The 16918-nt window shown below is 38.9% G+C and overlaps 1 pseudogene; it reads right to left on the reverse strand.

Moving 5' to 3' along the window:
• Window positions 1-12727: 12727 nt before the first annotated feature.
• On the reverse strand, window positions 12728-16052 carry LOC132666520 (large ribosomal subunit protein uL6-like; annotated as a pseudogene).
• Between the last annotated feature and the right edge of the window lie 866 nt (window positions 16053-16918).

Consider the following 16918-nt stretch of genomic DNA (forward strand, 5'->3'; position numbering starts at 1 on the left):
AATATACACGGTATGATCTTGATCTTTTTGTACTTACTTAAGGATGATTTGTGTCCCAGTATATGGTCTATTATGGAGAACGTTCCATGTGCACTGGGGAAGAATACATATTCTGCTGCTTTAGGATGAAATGTTCTGAATATATCTGTTAAGTCCATCTGGTCCAATGTGTCATTCAAAGCCATTGTTTCCTTGTTGATTTTTGGATTAGATGGTCTGTCCATTGCTGTGAGTGGGGTGTGGAAATTTTGATTACAGTAGTGTTTGCCAATCATCTTGTCCCATGATCTAATCCCCAGGCATTTCTTCCTGTTTTTTTGGGAGAGGGTCTTGGAATAAGAACTGAGATCTCTGTCAGTTGTTGAAGAACCACAATGGTTCTACCTGCTAACTTGTGTAATGTGGAGGAGTACCTTGTGAGCAAAGACTATGTATATCCCTTCACTTGACATTGCCAATGGCACATGGATGGATGGAGGCACGAGTCTAAGGTCTGATCAGAACAAGAGAAGATGTTGGAGAGAATGTACCTTAGCCTAGAATGGGTACCAGCAAATATTAGCATTGGAGGCAACAGTGGTCACTGGAGGTGGCCCCAACGGCAGCTCTGGAATTGACAACAAGTGGTTTTCCTGTGGCTTCCTAGAATGGAGGCGCCACCATTGATTCCATGATAAGAATGGTTTGAAAAACTCCTCTGTTGGTAGAAAAACCTTTACATAGGCAGCAGCAAAGCAGAAGGCGGAGTGGTAGAGAAAGAAAATGGCAAATGTTCTTTTTTAAATTTTTTTTTTTTAACGTTTATTTATTTGTGAGACAGAGAGAGACAGAGCAGGAACAGGGGAGGAGCAGAGAGAGAGGGAGACACAGAATCTGAAACAGGCTCCGGGCTCTGAGCTGTCAGCACAGAGCCCGACGCGGGGCTCGAACTCACGGACCGTGAGATCATGACCTGAGCTGAAGTCGGACGCTTAACCGACCGAGCCACCCAGGCGCCCCGAAAATGGCAAATGTTCTAAAGACACTAAGGGAAATTAGTTTGGGCATATATGATCTAAGTCCTTAGATCCTTCCAGCAGAGATGAGGGGTAATTTGAAATAAGGGTAGGAGATCCATAATAGTTGTGCCTGAGCCAAAGAAATCATGGATTATGGTTATAAATGTGACTCTAAATCTAATTTCAGATTGGTGTAGCCATTAAAGTTACACATGCACAAAAAATTTGTAATAAAAATAACTTGTAGTGCACATGTAAAGTGCATAATTCAAATTGTCTGAGCAAATATGTGATGAGAATTGTTTCTCCCCATAGTGCACATAGCCTAGGTTATTTTAGAAGTCATGTTGTATAAAACTGTTTACATCACTCTCACTTGTGGCTATTTTCCCCTTAAGATGGGAAACAAGTGTTATATGAAATTTATAGAACATTTAAATTTTTTAAATGTTTATTTATTTTTGAGAGAGAGAGAGAGACAGAGTGTGAGTGGGGTTGGGGTAGAGAGAGAGGGAGACACAGAATCCGAAGCAGGTTCCAGGCTCCAAGCTGTCAGCACAGAGCCCGACTCGGGGCCCGAACTCACAAACTGTGAGATCACGACCTGAGCTGAAGACGGACGCTCAACCGACTGAGCTACCCAGGCACCCCTAAATTTATAGAACATTAAAAAATATATATTGTTTTTGATTTAAGACATTTCAACTGTTATTAAGATGAAGGAAATAGACAGGCAAATCATTTGCTTTAGGTTTATTGAACTGACCTGGATTTGTGTCTGTAGACCCCATTTGGCTCCTAAGTGAGTTGAACCTCCTTCATTGACCTCAAAGGCTAAAAATAAACACTCAGGAATGTATCCTTCTTTCTGAAATGAAGAAATATTTTATGGAGATACATGAAAGATAAAATATTTGGTCAGTTTACACAAATCAACACACATCAATTTAAGTTTACTTTCCTGTTTTTTTTTTTGTTTTTTTTTTTTAATGGAGTAAGAGTTCTAGAACAACATTCAGTTTGGGAAAGAGCATTTTAATCAGATATTTGAATTTTGAGAATTTCAATAGAATAAGAAAAGTTTCATTTATTGTCCTCTCAGAAAGAACTGCCTCCTTACAGTTAATCAGACAGATTTGCCCAGGAAATTAGGAGAACGTCTATTTGTGTTATCTTTTCCTGTTTCTGTTAATGCTAAAATTGAAACCATTGGTAACACTTTTTACCAACCATTCAGCACAATTATTTTCTGTGTTGTCTTCAAGTTGATGTTAGCAAAACCCCCTAATGGATAACTGTGTTCGTAAGATAATATTTTATAAAATCGTTCGTACATCGTTGGTTGGAGTAAGAATTCTTTTAAGAATGATTTTAACATTGAGAGATGTTGCGTTACTACTCTGGTTCATGGATGAGAAATGGGCTCACACATTTCAACCACTGGATCTATTTATACGCCAGTGAAATTTATATAGCTTTAACATAAAAATGTGAACATAAGAATGTATACGAGGGTGGAAAGGATGGTTAAGAATCTTAGAATCGTGGAAATGCTAGACCGGAAATCACAAAGCTGGTATTGCAGAAGTCCAAGTCTTTTCCTAATATAAACAGCTGCACAGTAAAAGGACAGAACAAAATGTGACAGAACAATGTTTTCTGCCACATTAGCGATGCGATCATCGTCTTAGCAGCTGGACGTGTTACTGGATTGTTTACCCACATCTTCTGAAATAGATGGTGAAATTTTAAAAGACATAACTTCCTATCAGAATAAGAAGTTACACCATACCAATGCAGTTTCATATACATTCAAACTTTGCAAGCCATGATGTTGACTAGAGTCGATGGTTGCATTTCCATTTTAAGAACAATTTTGTTAGAAAAGTTGTTCGTGACCTTAGTATTTTATGCTCTTAAATATAAATAAGTCCTTCATCTCCAAATAACTCCATTTAGAGTTTCTTTCAGATCACTTTTGTTTTCTATTAGAGAGAATTTAACAGCAAATTGACCAAAAACCTTATTTAAAAAAAACCCAGGGGAAGTCCTGAACCCTTTGCTTTAGGAGATAAAGTGTAGTTGTCTATAAATTTCCAGAGTTTTCAAAGAAAGGATTATTAATTAAGATTATTTAAACTAAATCTAATAATCCATGGTATTGATTGCTTCCATATTGAAATGTGCTGCACTGTGATGAAAACATTACTACCTGGGCAGACTGGGTGGCTCAGTCATTAAGGTTCCAACTTCAGCTTAGGTTATGATCTCAGAGTTTGTGAGCTCGAGCCCTGCATGGGGCTCTGTGCTGACAGCCTGGAGCCTGCTTTAGATTCTGTGTCTCCCTCTCTCTCTACTTCTTGCCTGCTCACACTCTGCCTGTCTCTCTCTCAAAAATAAATAAACATCAAAAAAAATTAAGAAAACATTACTACCTAAATGAAGTCTTAAACATAGTGCATAAATACAAGTAACCTTAGATCCATGAGGAAGACGTATTAGTAAATGAATGATGGCGCAATAAAAAAGGTTAGGGTGGGGCTCTTGGGTGGCTCAGTGAGTTGAGCGTCCCACTCTTGATTTCAGCACAGGTCATGATCCCTGGGTCGTGGGAACGAGCTTCGTGTTAGGCTCTGCACTGACAATGCAAGCCTGCCTGGCATTCTTTCTCTGCCTCTGCCCCCTTCCCCTCTCCCCTGCTCACTTTCTCTCTCCCTATCTCTCTCTCTTAAAAAAGAAAAAAAGATTAGAGGGTGATTGATGTTTAATTTCAGGTAGGTCCTAATTTGAAAGGCAATATTGCACGCTATATACATCAATTTATTTACATGTAGAATCATGCTGCCAGGCTTCAAGCTAGAAAAAAAAAAAAAAAAGGAAATCCACCTTGATATTTTTGGAAGGACTTTGAAACATGTATAAAAAAAAATAGTATATTTATACTTCACCTTTGAATTATCGCCATTACTTAAGTAATGGAAATATCTTCCAGTTTAGGAGCTAGCTACTTAGGGACACACTCTACCGCTGCGGATTTGAGGTCCAGGGGAGCACAGGATGCATTAATGCCTCGAGGTGCTTTGGGATAATGCCTTGCAGGAATTATGCACTCAACGGCACTATGGTGGTTTGAAAGTTAAGATGCCTCATAATCTACCACGAGGGAGGGCCTTCGGGGAAGAAAGAATATGGCTCAATTAATTAGTACTTGTTAGCAAACTTCTACTGTTACCCTATTTAGATTTTCAAATCACTGATATCTCAAATACCCACAAGATGTGGAAAGGAAGTAAGAATAAGCAGTTGAGAAGGCGAATTTGCCCAACAGGGCACCCGTTCTGGAATACAGGGTTAGTGGTCAAGTAATTCGCACAGGCTAGCTTTTCTGTAAAGATGAAAAAAGAACTATTATCCATTTGCTGTTTTTAACCCGGCTGTTAAAGAAATTCATGCCTTTCAGTTTGAATTTCTGAGTAAGACGAATACTATTGATGATGACCAACGGACTCCTATGCAAAATCTAATATAAATAATTTAATTTTTGAGAGCGCTCTGGAGCTTTTCTGGGTGTTCCTTTTCTTAAAAAAAATTTTGTTTTAATGTTTATTCGTTGAGAGTGACAAAGAGACAAAGTGTGTGGGGGGGAGGGGCAGAGAGAAAGGGAGACCCAGAATCTGAAGCACGCTCCAGGCTCAGTGCTATCCGCACAGAGCTCGATGTGGGGCTCGAACCCACAAACCATGAGGTCATGACCTGAGCTGAAGTTGGATGCTTAACCCACTGAGCCACCCAGGTGCCCCTGGGTGTTGCTTTTCTATTCTCATTTTGTCTTCTAAGTGCCTATTGTTGGTATTTAGAAAAGTTAATGATTCTTAACGATTACCTGGTTATTTTCAAGCTATTGTGTCAATAATATCTCCTTTGTTCTAAAAGTTTTTTTGTTACATCTCTTATGTTTTCATGGTAGGGAAGCATATCATCTTCAAATAATAATTGCATAAGATATAATGATTTTCAATAGTTTGAGCTCATCTATTGTTCTAACTGCTTTGGCCAAGATTTCTAAGAGAGTGCTGAATAATAGTATTGATAGTGAACATCTGAATCGTACTTTGAGTTCTTGTCATTAACTTTTATTTTTGGATGTTTATTTGGGTTGTGTTGTTCTGTTTAAATATTTAGCATAATACTATGCTTTATCACAGTAAGACGTATTCTTGTATCTTTAGTTGCCTTTAAGTTAAATGTAAAATATGTTTGGGGGTGCCTGTGTGACTGTTCATTAAGTATCTGACTCTTTTTTTTATTTTAAATTTTTTTTTAAGTTTATTTACTCTTCAGAGAGAGAGAGAGAGAGACAGAGTGCGAGCAGGGAGCGAGAGGGGGAGACACAGAATCCAAAGCAGGCTCCAGGCTCTGAGCTGTCAGCACAGGGCCCGATGGGGGGCTCGAAATAACGAACCGCGAGATCATGACCTGAGCCGAAGTCGGACACTCAACGGACTGAGCCACCCAGGCGCCCCAAGCATCTGACTCTTGATCTCAGCTCAGGCATTGATCTCAGCCCAGGCATTGATCTCAGCCCCACGTTGGGCTCTGTGCTGGGCATGAACCCTATTTAAAAAAATATATATATATACACACATATATTTTATATTTTATTATATTATTCATTATATACATAATATATATTATAATATTGTATTTATATATTACAATATTAGATATTATATATTTACTTACATTTATTATTTATATTATATATATTACAAACATAATATATATGTGTGTGTGTATATATATACACACACACATATATATGTATATATATATAAAATGTTTGTAAATCAACCTTATAAAACAGTATTTGGATTGATTTAGTATGGTAAGGCATGTATAAGTTTGACATAGTTTTCACTTTCTATATTCTATTACAGCCCCTGATTTCCACATATGTATATGTAAACTGGCATTGTGGACATTTAAACCTGAGTTCTTCATACTGGATTTTCAAAGAGGGGAAAATAGGAAGGTTTCCCAAATGTATTCATAAAGTGCATAGCAATTCAGTTTCATTACACTTACGTAGCCTTCATGCCTTTAAAAGGAATAGTGTTCGGGAGAATATCCTAGTTTGTAAAATGTTGGTGCATGGCTAGCATCATAGAATGTAAACCGTTTAGTTAGTGATTTAGTTTGCATGCAGTTCTCCTATTTTTATTTCACTGACAGTATATCACAGAAAACATGATGGTTGGTGATAAAAGGCTGAGCTGAAACAGGTAGATTCACAGGAAAAGGACAAGAATGGAGTCGATAAAAACCTCCCAAGGAACAGATAGATGCCTTCAGATTTTCCTCCTCGGGAGCTAATGGAGCTGATTTGAAAGGAAGTGATTGCCTCGTTGAGCCAAGACACTGCCATGATTCACGCTAACCTTCCTCTGGTGGGCAATTTCGTTCTCGCTCTTACAGCCCCCAAGGAACTGCATGGGTGCACACTGGAGTATTTCCTGACCAAAGTTCATGTACACTGTAATTTAAGTAAAAGCCCTGATTACATTCTGTGCTGCTCTGAGTTAAATGATAGGAAAACCTGATATGTGTGGAAGGGCAGAGGCAAGTACATGTGTTCTCCACCCCCAGTTCAGTAAAAAAAATAGCACAAGAAATGAATCAACTGAGGCTGATTCTAAACATTGAATGGCTAATTCTAGGAAGTTGGAAACAACAACAGAGTACCAAGAGTACCTGTAAGACCAGTGTCCTGCTTTATTAATTTATCACATCCAATTGCTTCAATGCATCCTGTAAGATATATATTTACACGTGGGGCTGTCAGATTATTCATCTGAATATAACAAACAGTTAAATGCCAGCGAAATTAGAATCTGTTGTATGTATGTTGCTAGATGCCCTACTTTGAATTTCTCAGTGGGTCTATTAATTTTCCTGTGAGATGATTTTAGATATATCCAAATGCATATTCTGAATGACTAGGGCACTTTCAGAAATTTATCTTATTAGCAACCTACCTTCTGGTAATTTACACCCTATTCAAAAGCCATCCCACTTTATTATAGCCTCACACTATCCAATGAAACTTGAGCAAAGGAGCTAGTAGTGTTAGGAGGAAGTCTGTTGTTTCCGAATGTATCATAGGTTTGCTGTGCTTTACTGTCTTAGACTACTGGATTTAGCCTACTGTATTCAGGTTAGTGGTTTATCAGGGCAAGACATAACCGTAAAGAGGAGGAATTGTTCTGCCATTTAAGTGTAGGTTCTTATCTGACTCATAGGTTGATTTATTGTATAGCAAGAACTTGGCAAAATCATAAGACATTATAAATAATAGGTTATAAGTATTGCAGTATGGCTTCACTATCTCTATAGTCTTGAGAATATAGTGATTTGATCTTGAGTGTAATTCTTAGTGTGAAACAAAGGCATATGCAAAACACGTGACCCTTACTCGTCCTTGAGTTGCGTCATCATCCTTATCTGGCTCTCATTTTTTCCCACGACACTTATCACCACCAAAAAAGAACCCCCACAAAACCTATAAAATATACATATTTGTTTGCCTTGATTCTTCCACTCCCAGAATGTAAGCTCTGGGAGGGGAAGGATATTTGAGCATTTTACTTTACTGACATATTCACATAAAAAGCACTCAATAAATACTGGTCGAATGAATAGATAGGAAACATCATACCAGCAGAAAGTGCAAAAACGTAATAATCATTTGAACAAAAACATGAGTTAAACTCCATTCTGGGACTAGTGAGGAAGTCTGGACGCCATTATTTACTTTACAATATTGTAACTTCAGGGGACTGAGCAAAATCGAACAGCATCTGCTAATGAAACATGCTTCTTATGTCTTAACGCTCTTTGCATCTTTTCGCCTTTGCCCATGCTTCCCCTTCCATGAAAAATTCCTTTCCCCGGTAGTTTTAGATTTGGCTAATTCCTGATCACATTTTGAAACTTAACGTCAGGTAGCAATTTCTCCGGGAGTCTTCTCTAGGTCCCCAGTATTATGGGTTAGATGTTCCTGCTATGTGCTAGAACAGAACTCCTTTACCACAGTATTAAATCTTACCAGATTGCATAGTTTCCCTTCCTTGTTCTCTGAGCTCATTGTGCTCTGAAGGCAGAGGCCATGGTGCTTTGTTTGTTCCTTGTTAAAATCCACAAACATAATATTTTGTTCCTAGAGAGCACTTAAAGAGCAAAGGGAAGAGGGATCTTGGAGGAAAAGATAGAGGGGGTGGGGAATAGAAAGGAAGAGACGAATAAAGAGTGGGAAAAAAGTCGTTCAGTTAATCAAGACAAATCATCTCAGACAGGGAAGAATTTGCAGTAGGTTTCCGAGAAGGGTTGATTTAACAAATGAATTCAGATGTTATGAGTACCTCTGTGTGCCAGGCACACTTCTAGACCCCGAGGGGGCTGCAGTAAACAAAGAGATAATGTCATTGTCCCCATGGAACAATTTTATTTTAGGTTAGTCTGGAAACATGTTTTTTAGGTTTTGATTTTTTTTTTTTAGTAAGAGAGACAGACAATAAACAAGCATAATATTATATATCAAGTATAATATATGTTATATATTATATTGTATATGTAACACAATGTACAACATGATGTAAAATATAGTGGAAAATACACAAATTGTAAAAATATATGAATTATACAACATATATGAATTTTATAAAGACATATGAATTAAGATATATGAATTATATAAAAAATGAATTATATAAATATATGAAATAGAAATAATGAATTCTATAAAATATATAAAATACATGAAATATATATTCATAAAATATATGAATTATATAAAATATAAGAAAAATATGTGAATTATATAAAATATATGAAATACAAAAAATATATGAGTTACATAAAATATGTGGATTATATGAAGGTATATGAATTATATAAAAATATATGAAGTTATGAAATATACAAAAATATACGAATTACATAAATTATATGAACTACATAATGATATAGAAATTATACAAAGATATGAATTATATAAACTATATGAATTCCATAAAATTAATATAACAAGATAACATAAGATAAGAAAGATAAGATAAGCTAAACTTTGGGGATGCTAAAAGGGAACCCGCGGATTGCCTGTCTTACTTTGTAAAGATTCCTTATTAGCGTTTACCTGTCCTCTCCCAGAATGCAGAGCACAACATAAATCACTCCAGGCATGGCATTTATAACTTACATGTGTGCCTCTGCCCAGAATGAATGTGGGAGGAACGATTTGCATAGATGTCAAAACCATACGTGGACCTTTGAGGGGCCCACCTCCCAGGGGCTTGCAGAAGCACCCAGCCTTGAGGGGACACTCGAGGGGGGGGGCTGGAGTCTCCCAGCAATCCCAGGGGGCAGGCCCCCTTGCACAGCTGGGCGGGACCCTCATTTCTCCACTGACAGCAGGGATTGAAAAATGGTTACGAACCAAATAAATTTGGCTAATACATTTGGTTACAAAGCAAATCAACTTCTCCAGACTTTTGGTTAAAAATGACTTCCCTCTGTTTCTTTCTCCAAGGTCTTGATTCTCTCGGTGTTATTTACTAAGTCGTTTCAGGAGACAAAGAATTGAGTTTTGTACTTGATGGGGGGAGATTGCAGGATCTGGGCACCGATTGTTGACGGCTGTCGCTTCCGTTAATAGTAAGAAATAGACCACCCCTTGCGCTTTCATATAGGCGAGTTATTTTGCGAGCATATGGAAGACTGAGCTTAGGGTACCACAGTGCTTTGTAGTAGAGGGGGAAAAAAACCAAAAACAATCACAGTGAATGAGGGAGAACGGCTGTGTTATTGCAGTACACAAGACTTTGATTACATACTGCCAAGATTCATACCAGCCTAGTGGTTGTTGACAGATAAAGTAACAAAAATGAAACTCATTTATTTATTTTTTTCCTTTATTGAGACCTCAAGGAAAAGCAGATTTTCAGTTCTTGTACTTACTACGTTGATGGAACAGAGACTGACAGCAAAAATGTGCCAGTCCAGAAATATAAATTAAACCTCGGTTCATATCAAAATTCCATTTAGTCTTGGAAAAGGAAACGCTGGTTGGATTATTTTTGATCCTAAATCAAATATACCGTGGAGTATCACCGTGTGCCTAGTATATGTTAACCCTTTCCTGTGAACAATACTTTCAAAAGTACTATTGTTTTCAGACTACGATGCTTTATTTCTTGGACAGTGTTGGAGGCAACTTGAATTATCGTCAGAGTAGATTATATTTTACTGAGTTCAAATTACTACCAACGGACATGTACATTTCGGTCTGCAGGAAGTATGAAACTAGATTTGGAAAATTGATAACAGGCCCTTTTCTCTCTTACAAAGTCATATTCGATGCTGCAGGTTGATTATCGAGATAAGGACAAAGGTAAGTGGGAAACATAAAGTGAGAGTTTTGGGTTAGTTTGTTGAGAGCGTTGATGTGTTTTGACCAGATTTCTGACTGCATCATTGGTACCTTCCCTTCATGTAACTTAACTTGACAGAACAAAAAAGACCTATAAGCAATACCATCTCTCACTTTCTTTTCTTTTTCTCTGTCTCTCTCCCTCTTCCTTCCTTCCTTCCTTCCTTCCTTCCTTCCTTCCTTCCTTTCCTTCCTTTCCTCCTTTTCTCCTTCCTTCCTCTCTTCCTCCTTTCCTTCCTTCCCTTCCTCCTTCCTTCCTTCCTTCCCTTCCTTCCTTCCTTCCTTCTTTTCTTCCTTCCTTCCTTCTTTTCTTTCTTTCCTTCCTTCCTTCCTTCCTTCCTTCCTCCTCTCTCTCTCTCTCTCTCTCTCTCTCTATTTTCTCTCTCTCTCTCTCTTTTTATTCAACTGTCAACATGGAAATTTTCTACAGTTTCTCATAATGAAGGTACTAGTAAGTCGATGACAGAATTCTGGAAACAACAACACAGTTTACTTTGGGAATGATATACAAGCAGGCAAGCACAACGATCGGTGAACTTGAAACATCACTGTAATCCAACAGTGTCCATTTTTTGAGTCTATCCTAAACATAATTTTGCTTCAGTTTTTTATATTATTATTCTAAAGTCTACATTTGATAATTTTCTCATTAATTTTTTAGCAACCGAAAGATAGCATGAACTTGTTTCTTGAATTACCTTTTCTGACCTTTTGCAAGATGATAATTACAAAAAAGGAGGCCTGGAAGGACTTGTACAAAAATTAAGCTTATAAAGTAGCTAAAATGGCCCTTCTGTGCTGGTGTCGATTTCAAAATTAACATTTTGGTTCATGTGCTTCTAATAATCACTGACCCTTACTTCGTGTACTTTCCACAGGAAATGAATACAGCAGAAATTACTTTGACCCACTGATGGATGAGGAAATAAACCCAAGGCAGTGTGGGATGGAGGTCAGCAGAGAGGGTGAGCTAGAATTAAGTATGTAATTTTTGTGTCAGAATATTCTTTTCCATTCATGAAAATGAGGTGACAAAGATCACACATGCAGTTCCGTTTAGATTTTGCAGCTTACAATTTAAATGGTAAGTTTTAACCACTAACAACGTGATGGGCAGCGAAGGTAATTTTTGATCAAGGACAGCCAGCTGGTCAGATAGAAGCAGCAAGAATTTGCTTTCATTTGACACGGGGCCTTAAGCAGTTTGGTGTCATTATAAGGCCTGTGTTATGTATATGAGGCGCATCATTCCTTTCCAAATGCCGCCTCTGCTCCTTGAGCTTAAAATGAGCATTCTTGGATGCAGCGCAAAATTCATCTAGCATATGGAGCTTCCGTGCCTAGTGACTACTGAATTCCTTTCATTGGAACGCATGGAACCACCACTTAAGTTTTGAACCACAAGGTGCAGTGATATGACTTCTTATTTCTTCTTCTGTAACCTTGAGTCTGGTTGCAGTTGTAAAATAACAAAGACCGTATTTCACCGTTGGGCGCCAGTCACAGAATCTGCACTTTTTAGTGAAAGAGAGGGGTAAATCCTCCGATAAAAGGGATCAAACACAGTGCAAACATTTTTTGAAAAGACAGTTTTCAGTAACTATGCCTAATTTTAGACGATACAGGATCCACGGGTATCATCAAAAGAGACATGTACAAGAGAAGGCGTGGACTTACTCTCAGGATAGTTTTTAGCAGTAGCCCAAAGCAAGGTGAACTGAAAACTGAAAAAAAATCCCAGCCTTTTATTTGCCCGATACACTTGGGGGATGAAAGGTAATCCCAGTGAATTCTGGAGAGGACTTATTGGTTGGATTCTTCTTGAAGTCTGTTTTAATTCCTCGGAGATCACAATATATAGTTGCATTGGGGGAATTTTTGTAATGTAAGGACGAAAGTGGACTTAATAAGATGTTCGATAAGATATGAATGGCTCTACCCATGGACAAGTAAGTGTAATGGAATAAAATATCGTGGGTCACTCTCCCTTAGTCCGCAGTGATTGTCCAATGCCTGTACTTCCCTCTGGGTCCTACATTTTCAAGCAGGTGGCCATCTTTACATCCAGTTTGCCAACTATCTTCACCCTGGTTCAGCTTTGTTCTCATATTCATTTGTTTATCATTTGCTTTTTTCCCCCCGAGTCAATACAGCTTTTATCGCATCTTGAAAATATCACAGATACGTCTGAAAAAATCACCGGCATCTTGCTGTTTCTGTAGCTGGACGACTTAGATCTTACTCATCAGCCCTGGTGAACTGTTCCTTTCTCAGAAACATAGATAACATTCCCAAATTTTCTGACATCCTTGTTTTTTTTTTTTTTTTAATTTTTTTTTTAATGTTTATTTATTTTTGGGACAGAGAGAGACAGAGCATGAACGGGGGAGGGGCAGAGAGAGAGGGAGACACAGAATTGGAAGCAGGCTCCAGGCTCTGAGCCATTAGCCCAGAGCCTGACGCGGGGCTCGAACTCACGGACTGCGAGATCGTGACCCGAGCTGAAGTCGGACGCTTAACCGACTGAGCCACCCAGGCGCCCCCTGACATCCTTGTTTTTAACTGTTGTAGCTTACCTAGTCAAAGCAACTGAGTTCAATCCAAGTTCAATGTCGTTTGCCTCAAGAATTCACTCATCTTTCTGGGCTTGAGAGATTGAACAATGTCGGGCCTCATCGAAACCCAGCAGATGTATTTCTCACCCAAGAAATTCCGGATTCCAACAGGAGAACCATTCTCCTGAATAGCAATGTTGATGGGGAAGTGAGCATCCATAGACCTGATCTTGTAACGGAAGCCCAGTGTAACGCCCTTGACCGTGGTCTGTATGTGACTACGGATGCTGCAAACAGTAGCCAGTTTTTTCTTTTTTAAAAATTTTTAAAAAATATTTATTTTATTTTTGAGAGAGAGAGAGAGACAGAGTGTGAGCAGGAAAGGAGCAGAGAGAGAGGGAAACACGGAATCCAAAACAGGCTCCAAGCTCTGAGCTGTCAGCACAGAGCTCTACACGGGGCTCGAACACACGACTGTGAGATCATGACCTGAGCCGAAGTTGGACGCCCAACCGACTGAGCCACCCAGGTGCCCTGCCAGTTCTTTTCTGTTTCCCACCATTTGTCAAGTCAGAACCTCTTCCTTTTCTTTCCAAAGAGACTGAGCTCTGTATTGACCTGATTTAAGTCCCTTCACAGGATTCCTCCGGGGCCCTTCACGAGAACAGTGCTTCCCTTCAGAGTGATGTCGACATTTTCTGGAAGGTTGTCAGTCTCATTGCTGAGAATCGTCTTGATTCTTGCAGTAGGTGTGGCAAAGCTATTTATAATTTGTTCTCTACTTACTTCCAAAACAGTTTGAGGCAACGTATAATAGAAATGTAAATGTATGTGGTGAAAGCAGAGTTCAAATATAGATGAAAGAGGGATTTGGGGGCACCAAAAAAGGGAGAAGTAAATGTATGAGAAATAGAGGACGGTATTATACCTATACTCAAGCACTTATCTTACTTTGTGCTTCCTGGAATTTAAATATAAAGGGACATATGTTAGACAATGTTCAATGTTTCGTAGAATTTATGACTCTTTTTCAGTGTCAACAATCTACCAACACCACCACCATTTTCTCTTTTTAGCAATAAGTCCTGGCAGGATAGTATGTTAATTTTTATGTAACAAAGATTGTAGAAACAATGGACAATTGGTTCTTGGCTCTTGGTAAATACACTTTACTTAATATGGACTTCAGATCTCAGTGCTTCTATATACCGTCCACTCCAAAGCTACATAGCGTTTTATTATTTTACAATTGTGTATATGATTTGATGTAGGTAATATTAGCTTACGTGTCAGGGGTCTCCAAAGAAACAGAGCACAGAACCAATAAATAGGCTCTCTTTTTGTTTGTATGTATTACATAATAATAATATACATGTATATAATACATATATTTTATGTATATATATATGTGTGTGCATACACACACACACACACACACACACACACACATACACACACACATACAGAGGGAGAGATAGAGACAAAGAGTGACAAAAAGAAAGGGAGATTTATTTTTATTTTCCGAAATTGGTTCATGTGACTGTGGGGGCTGGCAAGTCGATCTGCAGGGCAGTAGGGCAGGCTGGTAGGATGGAGATTCAGGTAAAAGTTGATGTGAAATTCAGGCAAACATTGATATGCAGTCTTGAGACTGAATTCATCAGGGCAACAGACTGGAATGGAGGCATAGTTTCTATCTTGCCGTGTTGAGGAGAATGACTTCTTTGGGAAACCTGCATTTTCCCGTATGTCTTCAACTGATCAGATGAGGCCCACCCACATTATGTAGAGTAATTCGCTTTACTCAAAGTGTACCAACGTAAATGTCAATCACATCTAAGAAATACCGTCACAGCAGTATCAAGACTGACGTTTGACCAAACCACTGGGCCCCACAGCTTACCCCAGTTGACACATCAAGTTAACCATCACATGTTGAATTTATTTAATAATAACTAATTCATAATAATACCTTACAGAGTGTTGAGGCCCATGGATTTGACACACAAAATGTGTTTTCCCTGATCACCAGACTTTAATTATGCTTCTCTTTCTCTCATCACTCTTTTTTTTTCCTTTGACATGCATCCTAGTTATTATTTACATATTTATTGCTATACTTATTTCTTTAGCAGCTTTCTTTTCCACTAAACCTTAAAGGTCCTTAGACTCCAGCATAATGTTTGGCTCATAAGATACATGAGATCTCGTTCTTTGTTGCCTCTCAGCATCTCTGCTGTTCCTACCCAGTCTCGAGTGAACACCAGCTCCTATCTGGAATATTTTGGACTGCTTTTGTCCACATCCGTGCCTTCTCTCCTTTAATCTGTTGTCCACACAGCGTCTTGCCACTCCCTCATTGATGCTCTCTTATTGTTGCCTATTGCTTTCAAGGTAAAGACCAATATACTGTCCTTCTTCATCTCAGGTTCCTGCCACGTGCTCACTGCGCTCTGGCCACGTGGGACTTCTTCTTGTTCCTTATATTCATGGAGCTCTTTCTGGACACCAGACACTCACAGGTGCTGGGGCAGCCTCCTTACTGGCCATTGGACTCTCTTCCCGAAGTTTTGGCTTAAATGTCAATTTTCAACTCCCTTGACTAACCAAGGTGATGTTTCCCTGTATACCTTCTTTATCACACTCATACGGAATGATCACTAATCTCTTTATTAGTGAGGTTATCCGTGATATGTATTTCTCCCCATATTCTGAACACAGAGGGCAGAGATATTGCTTACCTTGTTCACTGATGAACTTTTTTAAGTTTATTTTTTTTTTATTTTGAGAGAGACAGAGTCAGCGTGAGGGGAGGCGCAGAGAGAGAGGGAGACAGAGAATCCCAAGCAAGCTCTGCCCTGCCAGCACAGAGCTAGACAAGGGGCTTGAACTCACGAAACTGTGAGATCGTGACCTGAGCTGAAACCAAGAGTCGGACACTTAACCGACTGAGCCACCCAGGTGCCCCATGCTGATGAATTTTTAAATCTTACCGCAGCAGATGGCATAGAACATGAGTCGACTTGAGGAATATTTGTTGAGTTCGTGTATAAATGACTAAACAAACGTGAAGTGCTAAGCATAATATCCAAAACCTGGCAAGTCTTCTGTAAACATTGGTTATTATGACTTACTGAGTGCTCAAGGGATGTCTTCAGGTGGGTATAGTAGCTCTGACCCACCAATGCAAAATCACCCAAAGTAGTTGTTATTATTTCCACTTTTAAGATGAAGAAACAAGCTTAGAAAGATTTAGTATTTTTCTTCAGATCACAGAGATCTGGCAAGCATGGAGGGGACCCCCATCTTTGGCTCTCTCTGTTCTCTTTCCCCTCGGGAGTTACATTTGTGCTGTTGGCTTTCTCTACCTTTCCCTTTGGGAATATTTCTGGAGGGGAAAATAAGCAGATTCATCCAAATTGTTGAATTTGAGTTTGAAGGGGACATTCTCTTGTTTTCAGTTTCTGTCTTATGTAACCCGTTTGACTCTCCAGGGTTTTACTGGGGCATCATTAAAGGGGTTTCCCTACCGGGTCTGCCTGGTAAGGAAAGAAACCAGAACCTCTATAACAATTATTGGTTAGGGGTCTCTTATTCAGGTTTCTCTCATACAACACCCCAAAAGTGGTCTAGAATTCATTACTTCATAGTGAAAACACAAACACTAATTCAGAATCACAGAATCTAAACTATTGAAAAAGTATGCACTTCATACACTTGCTAAATGGTTAACAAACAAGTAAAGGGGGTGGCTGCCCTTTACTGGGTACCTACTCTATGCCAGGAATGAAGCGAGGTGCTTTACGTGTGTTATCTTCTTAACCCTCACAACCATTTCATCTTTGGGGCAAGGAGATTCGAGTTCAGGGACTCTAAGAATC

This window comes from Panthera onca, chromosome B2 (assembly GCF_046562875.1).
Source record: "Panthera onca isolate mPanOnc1 chromosome B2, mPanOnc1 haplotype 2, whole genome shotgun sequence".
NCBI classification, from domain to species: Eukaryota; Metazoa; Chordata; class Mammalia; order Carnivora; family Felidae; genus Panthera; species Panthera onca.